This window comes from Idiotropiscis lumnitzeri, chromosome 1, assembly GCF_059441095.1.
Source record: "Idiotropiscis lumnitzeri isolate Australia: NSW breed Sydney's pygmy pipehorse chromosome 1, RoL_Ilum_1.0, whole genome shotgun sequence".
NCBI lineage: Eukaryota > Metazoa > Chordata > Actinopteri > Syngnathiformes > Syngnathidae > Idiotropiscis > Idiotropiscis lumnitzeri.
This window is the reverse complement of record NC_142391.1, coordinates 48,128,463-48,137,202: the sequence shown is the minus strand read 5'-3', so window position 1 is coordinate 48,137,202 and position 8,740 is coordinate 48,128,463. Positions and strand designations below refer to the sequence as shown.

General features: G+C 39.5%; 1 long non-coding RNA gene across 2 annotated transcripts; it reads right to left on the bottom strand.

Annotated features, from left to right (window-relative positions):
- Nucleotides 1–1,533: 1,533 nt before the first annotated feature.
- On the bottom strand, nucleotides 1,534–8,361 carry LOC148344826 (uncharacterized). 2 transcript variants are annotated; one of them, XR_015846431.1, is made up of 7 exons: nucleotides 8,220–8,361; nucleotides 7,446–7,565; nucleotides 6,712–6,846; nucleotides 5,273–5,461; nucleotides 2,883–2,978; nucleotides 1,768–1,984; nucleotides 1,534–1,663 (listed from the first exon to the last, which is right to left on the bottom strand). It is a non-coding gene; the product is annotated as an uncharacterized LOC148344826 (long non-coding RNA). The 2 variants fall into 2 exon arrangements; XR_015846430.1 differs by having other exon boundaries at nucleotides 1,768–1,920.
- Nucleotides 8,362–8,740: the final 379 nt, after the last annotated feature.

Below are 8,740 nucleotides of genomic sequence, written 5' to 3'. Positions count from 1 at the left end.
TGAGGACTCTCAGCTGCTTTGGCTATTGTCCGAAGGCAGGCCGCAAGGCACGCGCACCCTCTTTAGACGCCTGTTTGTTGTGACGACGACGAAGCGTCATCCTCTCAACCAAAGCGTCTCCATCGCCTTGATGCTTTTAGGAAGCTTTTTTTTTTACAAAAAAGCATTCCTCGATCGTCATTTGCTTGGAGGATTTCATTGCTAACGCTACTAATGCGACTGCTGCTAGTGCTGCCGATGCTGCTGCTACCCACGCTGCTCTCCACACTTATAAGTCTACCCCAGGATCCCGCCCCCCATTTGTACCTCTGGCGCAGATTCAAGGCGGATCTTTTGCACCTCTGCCCCCTGCTGGGTGATTTTTACATGATTCACAATGCGGACAAGGCTGATTCTCAGTCAGAGGTTGCATCAGACCCTTATGTACACTATGACGTAAAAAAGACAGGAAACGTACTTATACGTCTTTGGTAGAGGGCGCCATTGCATTAAAAGACGTCTTTGTACGTCTAAGGGAGTAAATGAGTTGAACAAAGTACAGGGTCCTTCACCTGACTACAGATGATCTTCTGGGGACTTTATTTGGTTTTAATCACTTTTGGGGTCTGTATCTATGCACACTCCCTGGTTTTGCTACCTTCCCGGGTACCACATACACACTGCTTAGTTTCTCTGCCTTCGTGGGTACCACATACATATTGCTTGGTTTCTCTGCCTTCCTGGGTACGACATACACACTGCCTGGTTTTGCTACCTTCCTGGGTACCAGTCACACAAACGTCAGACGACTCAGCACATACCGACTGTCTCAGCACTACACACTTTCACTCCAAGGCAGTGCTGTGAACCAACTTACTGACAAGAGGTAGTATTTAGAATTTTAAAAAGTGCTTGAAAGGTTTTGTTCATGTAAAACCAACAGATTATGACATTATTATTATTATTTAAATCAGTATTAAACAGCATCAGCATAGGTTAAAGATATTATACAGACTATATACGATAAAAAAATACTAAACCACCCTTGCTTTTCCGTCATTTCTTGTATAAGTTAACACACAGATGTATAACATTTGTTTATACAAATATAACGATTAAAAAGTAGCTGATTAGAGTTTTAATTTTGTATTCATTAATCTGTAATAAAAATGGACATATTTTGGTTAATAAAATTAACAAGAAATAAAAGTAAAGGGTGTTCTAATACTTTTTTCAAGATTGTCCTAACATACATTTAATGTTTACAGTATATGTCTTCGGAAGAAGCGCAGCATTAGATTTTTTTTTTTGTTCTCTCTCTTTGACTTCTGAATTTGAATTTCTGTCACAGATGTGCTTGAATTCTATTTTGGATGATTTGTGTTAAACTGCACAAATATTTGAAGAGCCATAGAATTCAAGAATCACACCAGTGCTGCTACTCCTCCGAACGGGTGAACGCCCTTGATTAACAACCTGCGTTGAGGTGGCTTTTGAGATTCGTGGTGTGGGAGAAAAATCTCTGAAGGCATTCTTAGACTTCAAGAGAGGGTCCACAATTTTCAAAGATTCACTTCCGTCTGAATCAGAGGCCTCACTTGTATCCGGAATATATTCATCTCCACTGTCATCTGAGTTGGAGTAATAATGCTTATCCATTCCAAAGTCAGCCTGTTTTTTTAATCTAAAAAACAACAACAACGAAATATAAAGGATAGAAGGCAGGAGACCAATAAAATATATGCAATTTGCTTGTAAGATTCCCTGAAATCTATATGGGTTGTTTACCTGTATACTTTTGGTCCTCCTGAGCCTTGGGATAGTAATATGGTCTGGGTCTGAGGCGCAAAGTTCAGGGGCAGGATTTGACAATGATTCGTCAGAATCTGTGTCGTTATTCCAAGGAAGATTCAGCCCATATTTTTTGTCCAAGGGAGGAGACTGGGTTGCATCAGAGTCCAAGAGAAAATTGAGAACCCATTAAATACTTAATCCCCAGAGGAATCTGCACAGAAAAAGGTCTTAATTCTATTTGAAAAAAAAAAAAAAAACTAAAATATTGATGAATGATATGACAAAATAATGTAATAACAAAATTAATTGACCGTAACAAAAAGCTCCCGGGAGGAAAACTACATTAAATGTTTTTTTAACAGGGTAGTGAAAATATTGGAAAATAAAAACGATAATAAATAAAATAATATAAAAAAAGAATTCAATGTGTATCGATGGACCCATATGAAATACTTATATCGCTATGTACTTATCAGCCATATCGCCCAGCCCAATATGTAACTGCAACTTCAAAACCTCGGGCCATAACAGGATTGTAACATGGGATGCATATCTTCATTCCTAAATTTGTAGATCCCGAGGAGGCTGCTCAATGGTCCTGGTAATCTAAACCTCAACCAATTCGGTCACAGCCAATGTTCTCCATCCTTGTTAAGAAGTTTTGAAATGATTTAATAGATATACTATTGCAAACTATACCAGAATTTTAGACATTTTAAACTTTTGATCACAATTTTACCTATTTTCTAAAAATCTGAAGAATCCACATGCCAAATCACCTGCTGTAGACACATAGGTTCTGTTCTGACAGATAATTCAGTTACAGGTTGTGTACTTAAAGCCAATAAGAGGGCAATGCAGCAGTCGACAACCTGACGAAAGCTTAAGTCTCCCAATGAGAGAACTGTAGTGGCTGGTAGGTTCTTAGATTGTAACATAGTAAAGACATATACTAGGCATAACTGTATATCATATGATGATGAGGGAAAATATTATTAGCTACGATTTATGTCCAGATATATTAGAAAACTTGTCCAACCAGCACAGGTCTATCTAACTGTAATTTTAACATCTCAAGACACGACAGGATGACCACATGATACGCATACCTCCTTTTCAGAGTCTGTCAAAACTTGAGAAGGCTGCTTCGATGTTCTGGTGGCATCAACCTCAGCCGATTCAGTCATTGTCGGTTGTCCTCCATCCTAATGAACAAGTTGAATATTAATTTAATGAATTAAAAAAAGAAAATGGATCAGAATTTTACACATTTTAGGCTTTGGCCACCCAAAACAAAAACTAACAAGTTCACGAATGAAACAAAACCAATTACTTTAGCGCATGACAATTAATCTTCAGTAGAGATATGTTGTGACTGATATTTCAGTCACAGGTTGTCTTTTGAACGCCACCAGGGGCGCAATGGAGCACAGGACAGCCAAAAGTCTTCTTGTCGGACACCTGTAGTGGCTGGTAGGTTCTAAGATTATAACATAGTAAAGGCACATACAACTCCTAACTGTATTTCATATGATAATGAAGGAAAAGATGATTAGCTATGATTTATGTCAACAATAAAAATGGCTCTACGGGGTCCCCACAAACACAAACCTGACAGTTGGGTGTCAGATGGCCAACATACCTGACACGCAATTCAACTCAACTGGACCCCACAACACAAGAAAAAGCTGAGTGAGCCTCAAACCAGACATACACATTCACTGACAAATATCCTGTGACACCAGATATATTAGAAGTCTTGTCTAATCAGCACACGTCTATCTAACTGCAATTTTAACATCTCGAGACACGACAGGATGAGTACACGATACGCATACCTCCATTTCTGAGTCTGTAAAGCCTGGAGGAGGCTGCTTCGATGTTTTAGTAGCATCATAAATTTATTGAATTAATTATATTTGAGGTTGGATTAGATTTTTACACATTTTAAGCCTTAGCCACCCAAAACAAAACATAAGCTCATGAATGAAATAAAACTAATTAATTTCGCCCATGCCAATTAATCTTCTGTAGACACGTGTTGTGACCAGTGTTGTTTTTGGCAGGCATTTTAGATTTTGTCCAAGTCATTTGGACAAAGTGCTGATTTGTTTACATCACATTTAGTCATCCCAATTCGTTATAGTTTTAGTCCAGTTTTAGTCAACGAAAACTAAAAAAAGGGTTTTAGTCCAGTTTTAATCGACGGAAACGCAAAAAAAGTTTTACCCTAGTTTTCGTCAATTTATTCACAAAGGTTTTAGTCCAAGCGGCACGGTGGCCCAACTGGTTAGCAGGATGGCCTCACAATATTGAGGTCGTAGGTACGATTCTGGCTCCGGCCTTCCTGCGTGGGTTTCCTCTGGGTAATTCGGTTTCCTCCCATATTCTTAAAACATGCATGGCAAGTTGCTTGGACACTCTAATTGCCCCTAGGCATGAGTGTGAGCGTGGATGGTTGTTCGTCTATGTATGCCCTGCGATTGGCTGGACACCAATTCAAGGGTGTACCTCGCCTACTGCCGAAGACAGCTGGGATCGGCTCCAACACCCCCCGCGACCCTAGTGAGGAGAAGCGGTACAGATAACGGATGGATGGATGGATGGGTTTAAGTCCATTTGAGTTAAAACAAGGCATTCAAGGTTTCCACCCAATAACAAAGACTTTTGGATGGACTACAAAGGATTCTTCATTACAAACAGAAAAAAGTGGCAACAGTGGAATCAATGCTCACTGCTCCAAAATAAGCAGAGAAGCAAAACATTTTGTTGGGCAACTGTCGTGGCTTTATTTCACTAAAAGCAACATAAAATAATTTATGAACCACATGCTAACAATTTTGTCTCGTCAACGAAAAAAATTCATGTACATCATGTCATGTTTTCGTCATAAAAGAACCTCGTTTAGCTTGTCATCGTCATTAAAAAAGGGGCGTTAACGAAGTATTTTCGTCATAGTCATCAGTGACGAAAACAACACTGGTTGTGACTGATATTTCAGTCCCAGGTTGTCTCCTGAACACCACCAATTGGGCAAGGGGGCGCAGGAAAGCCTGGGGTCTTCTATTTTTACAGTATAGAAAGGCTAAATATCAAATTGAAACAGTGTTTTATATCATGAATATACAGGGTTGGTGCTGGTTCTGGTAGGGAAACCACAACATAAAGATGTCCTTAATTAGTCCCACAATGGGGATATTTGCAATATGGCATATGATGGCCTAACAGGGCCACCGCCCAGAAAAGAGTAACGCAGAACTTTGTAATACTGTCACTCCCTGACCAGTTCGTTGTTCCTGAAGAGCCAAACTTTGACTCAGACCCACAAATTTGAATTACAGATAGTGGACAATGGAGAACTCCCCCAGTCAGTCAGCATGTTCAACTTCCATAGAAACCTCAACATACATTTATTAGATTGCCAAACTAATTGGAAACTACATCACCAGAACACCACAAGTGGGCTCTGTTATTGTACTTAAAGATGCATCTTACAAACCTGTGTTCTCCAAGGCCAGCTGGTCCATAGTCTTAAGTTATTTCTTCGCCAACATCAATGTCTCGGAGCGCAAACAGACAGAGGTGTGGTCTGTCCTCTGTTGTCTTCTTCTTCATTTTACAGTTGGGGTGCATGTGGTCATCATTAACCAGTCTTCCCAGACTGCCATCTTCTTGAGCGGCATCAACACTTAAAATAGATTTAAAAAAAAAAAAAACAATTATTCAATCAATGTCAGAAATTAATCTTTGAGACAATCTTGTGTACACAAAACATAAAAATAGGAAATCCACAATTTTTAAATCTTCTAAATCAAATCATACAATAAATTTCTATTGGAATCAGGCCCTATTAACAGCTTGTCTTTGAGACTTCATGGTCTATATTTTCATTTGTACAGATTCAACGCATGAATAAAAGTAATTACCGTATTTTCGCAGTCATAAGCAAACAAAGCGCCCTGTCAGTCGATGCGTCCATTAAATGGACAAAGTACCACTCACGTCCATCAGCCCTTGTCATCAACGAGCTGTTGGAAGTGCATGTTAGCACACCCTGCTGGGCAAAGAGTGAGTTGTCCATGCTTACAATCGACCGTGACAAATACACCATCTGACTATAATGTTTGGGTGATGGTGTTGGAAAAAGCTGGACAAAGGGCAGCTGTCCACAATGTTTTAGTCTGTCTTATCATTTATGTTATTGCAAGCAAGAAACGTCCCAGGTTTAGACAACAGACAAAAAGTCCAAAGCATAACAGCACATCTCTTTAAACAGCCATGCAAATCTCTCTAAACAGCTATGGGATTGTGGGTCTCTGCTCCCAGAATGCATTGCTTGAATTAGCTAAGGCTGAGTGGCTTTTGTATTATTTTCATTTTTTTTGGGTATATTGATGGCATGAGAGATACATGTTTGTGTTAATCTTATTTCTATGTTTCATTGTTTGCTTGTATGATGAGTTTTTTATTTTTTTTTGAAACCGTGACTCTAAGGAGTGTGGTGAGCAGCCAAGTCCCTCCCCTGACGTTGCTTTGTAGGCTATTGCCAATGCACCTAATATTGGCCTGAGCCATTGTCAGCTATTGTCAATAGAGACTTGGCGTCTGCTGCAACAATGGGGTGATTGCTCATGTTATTGGGGCATAGTAGGCTGCTATCGGCTGTGTCAGTGTGGGCAGCTCTGCCAAGTTCATGCTATGCTAACAGCAGCTGTGCTATTGTCTTGTCAGGCGGTGCGTCCAGTATATGTTACAAAGACAGAAATAGCGGCCTCAACAGGTGTTGCGCCCTTTGACACGGCGCGTCTTTTGGGTGCGAAAATACGGTATACATTTTTGCTTAGAGAATGATTTTTCCCCTAACACTTATGGGATGAGTATGTGTTTATTTTTTTAAATAAAAACAAAAATAAGATAACATCTCAATCTTTGCCTCACCTCCAAAAAGACAGTGCCTCTTCCATCCATCTTCCTGCGTTGAGATTTATCAGAATCTATCAATTTTCCTCTGTACTCCATAATAAAGAATAAAGTCGTCTTTCCTGAAAGGGGCCTTGGTAAATACTCCTCGACCTAGTTAACAGGGAAATCAAGATAGCTTCGTCATATTTTTAAGCACACAAATAAGGAGTCATCATATTCATTTGGGCCACTATACTAATGTAGGGTGGTTTGAAACATTGCTTCTTGTGAGGGATAGAGCAGAGCCCTTCTTTATGATTTTAAAGGAACAGACCAGCCAAAATTCATTTTCCAGCATTGCATTAGCCAGTATGTATTAGGACTGAAAGTACAAATGTCAATGGCACCTGGTTACGTAAAAAAAAAACTTTAAGATTATTTAGTTTCATAACAATGACATACACTGTATACACAGTCATATTGGATCGCGTCACGTGATCTCTGTGACGTATAACGTGCTTTACACTAGACTATCAATATCGGACTTGTTCACCGGTCTATTGTGGTATAAAAATGCCGGAGGGCGTCATCAAGTACAGCCTTAATTTAGATCGAACTCCTACCATCAGGTTTCACGCTCACTGAAATAACTTGAAACTGACAAAGAAAAGGTCAAGACACTCTTAATGTAAAATAACCACTTAAAAAACGATGTCAGCTTGGTTATCAGAAAACAATAATATATCTTAGCAAAAGCGTTAACATCATACCTTTAAATGAGTTTATATACTTCGCTTCTAACTCTGCAGTCTTGTCCAGACCCTTGACTGCATGTTCAATAGTATCCTGCTTTGGGGACTTCCTGCATCTCAGGGAAGGCATTGTTTATTCTATAAAGAAAAAAGACAGTTTTGTGTTGAGAATTATTAATACTATAGGCTAAATGGAGTTTTAACAATATCAGTGTAAGAAAAATAAATTATAAATTAAAAAAATATCAATCCCTCCATCCCAATTAACGATTTCAACCATAATAGTTTATATTGAAGTTTAAACAACAGACAGATTTATGCAGTGTGACTACAAAAATCTTACCAAAATTGCATTCACAGTAACCTTTGCTTTAAGAATCATGTAATTAACCAGTGAACATCGTGTCTTACACAAAAATTAATGACAGAAATTATCATGGTACTTGCATTCTGTTGTTCTATAACAAAAGTGCAAGCTGTTAGCTCCGCAAAGCTAACGCAACAAGCTAGCGTCCCTCGTGCTCACATTCAATGCAAACCTGACCACCGGATGAAAATACGCGTCGGTTTAGTTCTTTAAATGAGTAAAAGCACCATGACGTTTTATAATTATTCAATGCTTAACTGGAGCTCGTCAATTATGTCGATGTAGGAGCACATGTTTGCTAGGCCAGTGTTGTAGGCCCACATCCATGGTGCTACTTTGTATAGTGTTTTCCACACAACTATCTCTAACCATGAACAAATGCACTGGAGGCATGTTTTGAATAAAAACAAACGAAAAACACTTACCTCTCCGTTTCAACAGCAGTTCGAACTTCGAAGTGGTGATATTCTCCAGCGTTAAGCACCTGCTCGAACTGCGAATAGGTCAAATTCAACAGCGTCTTTTTTCTGTCTTAATAAGGACGCGATGAGAGGAGGAGCGCTTGCCTTTTCGTCAGCACGCCCCGCGCGGGTGGTGCTGCTTTATCACTCTCTATCTGTGCCCGCCCGCCGGCATGTCGATAGAAAAATAATATTCCTTCAAACATTACTTTCATCTTCTTAACGTTTTGTAGTGAATTTAACAGGTTCACCACTTTTTTCAAATACACCAATGGAAAACAGGTCTTAATTGAGGAAACATACAAAGAGCGTCTCACAAACACCTTATGATGAGCAATGTAATTTGATCACGTTTTTTGTCACTGCCTGGACGTCGGTTCACTGGCCTGGTGGCAGTGGCTTGTAGACACTGTCACTGAGTGGGAACGGATCTCAAGGTGGGTCAAACTAACCCAAGCAGTGGATCGGTCCGTTTTTTAAATTTA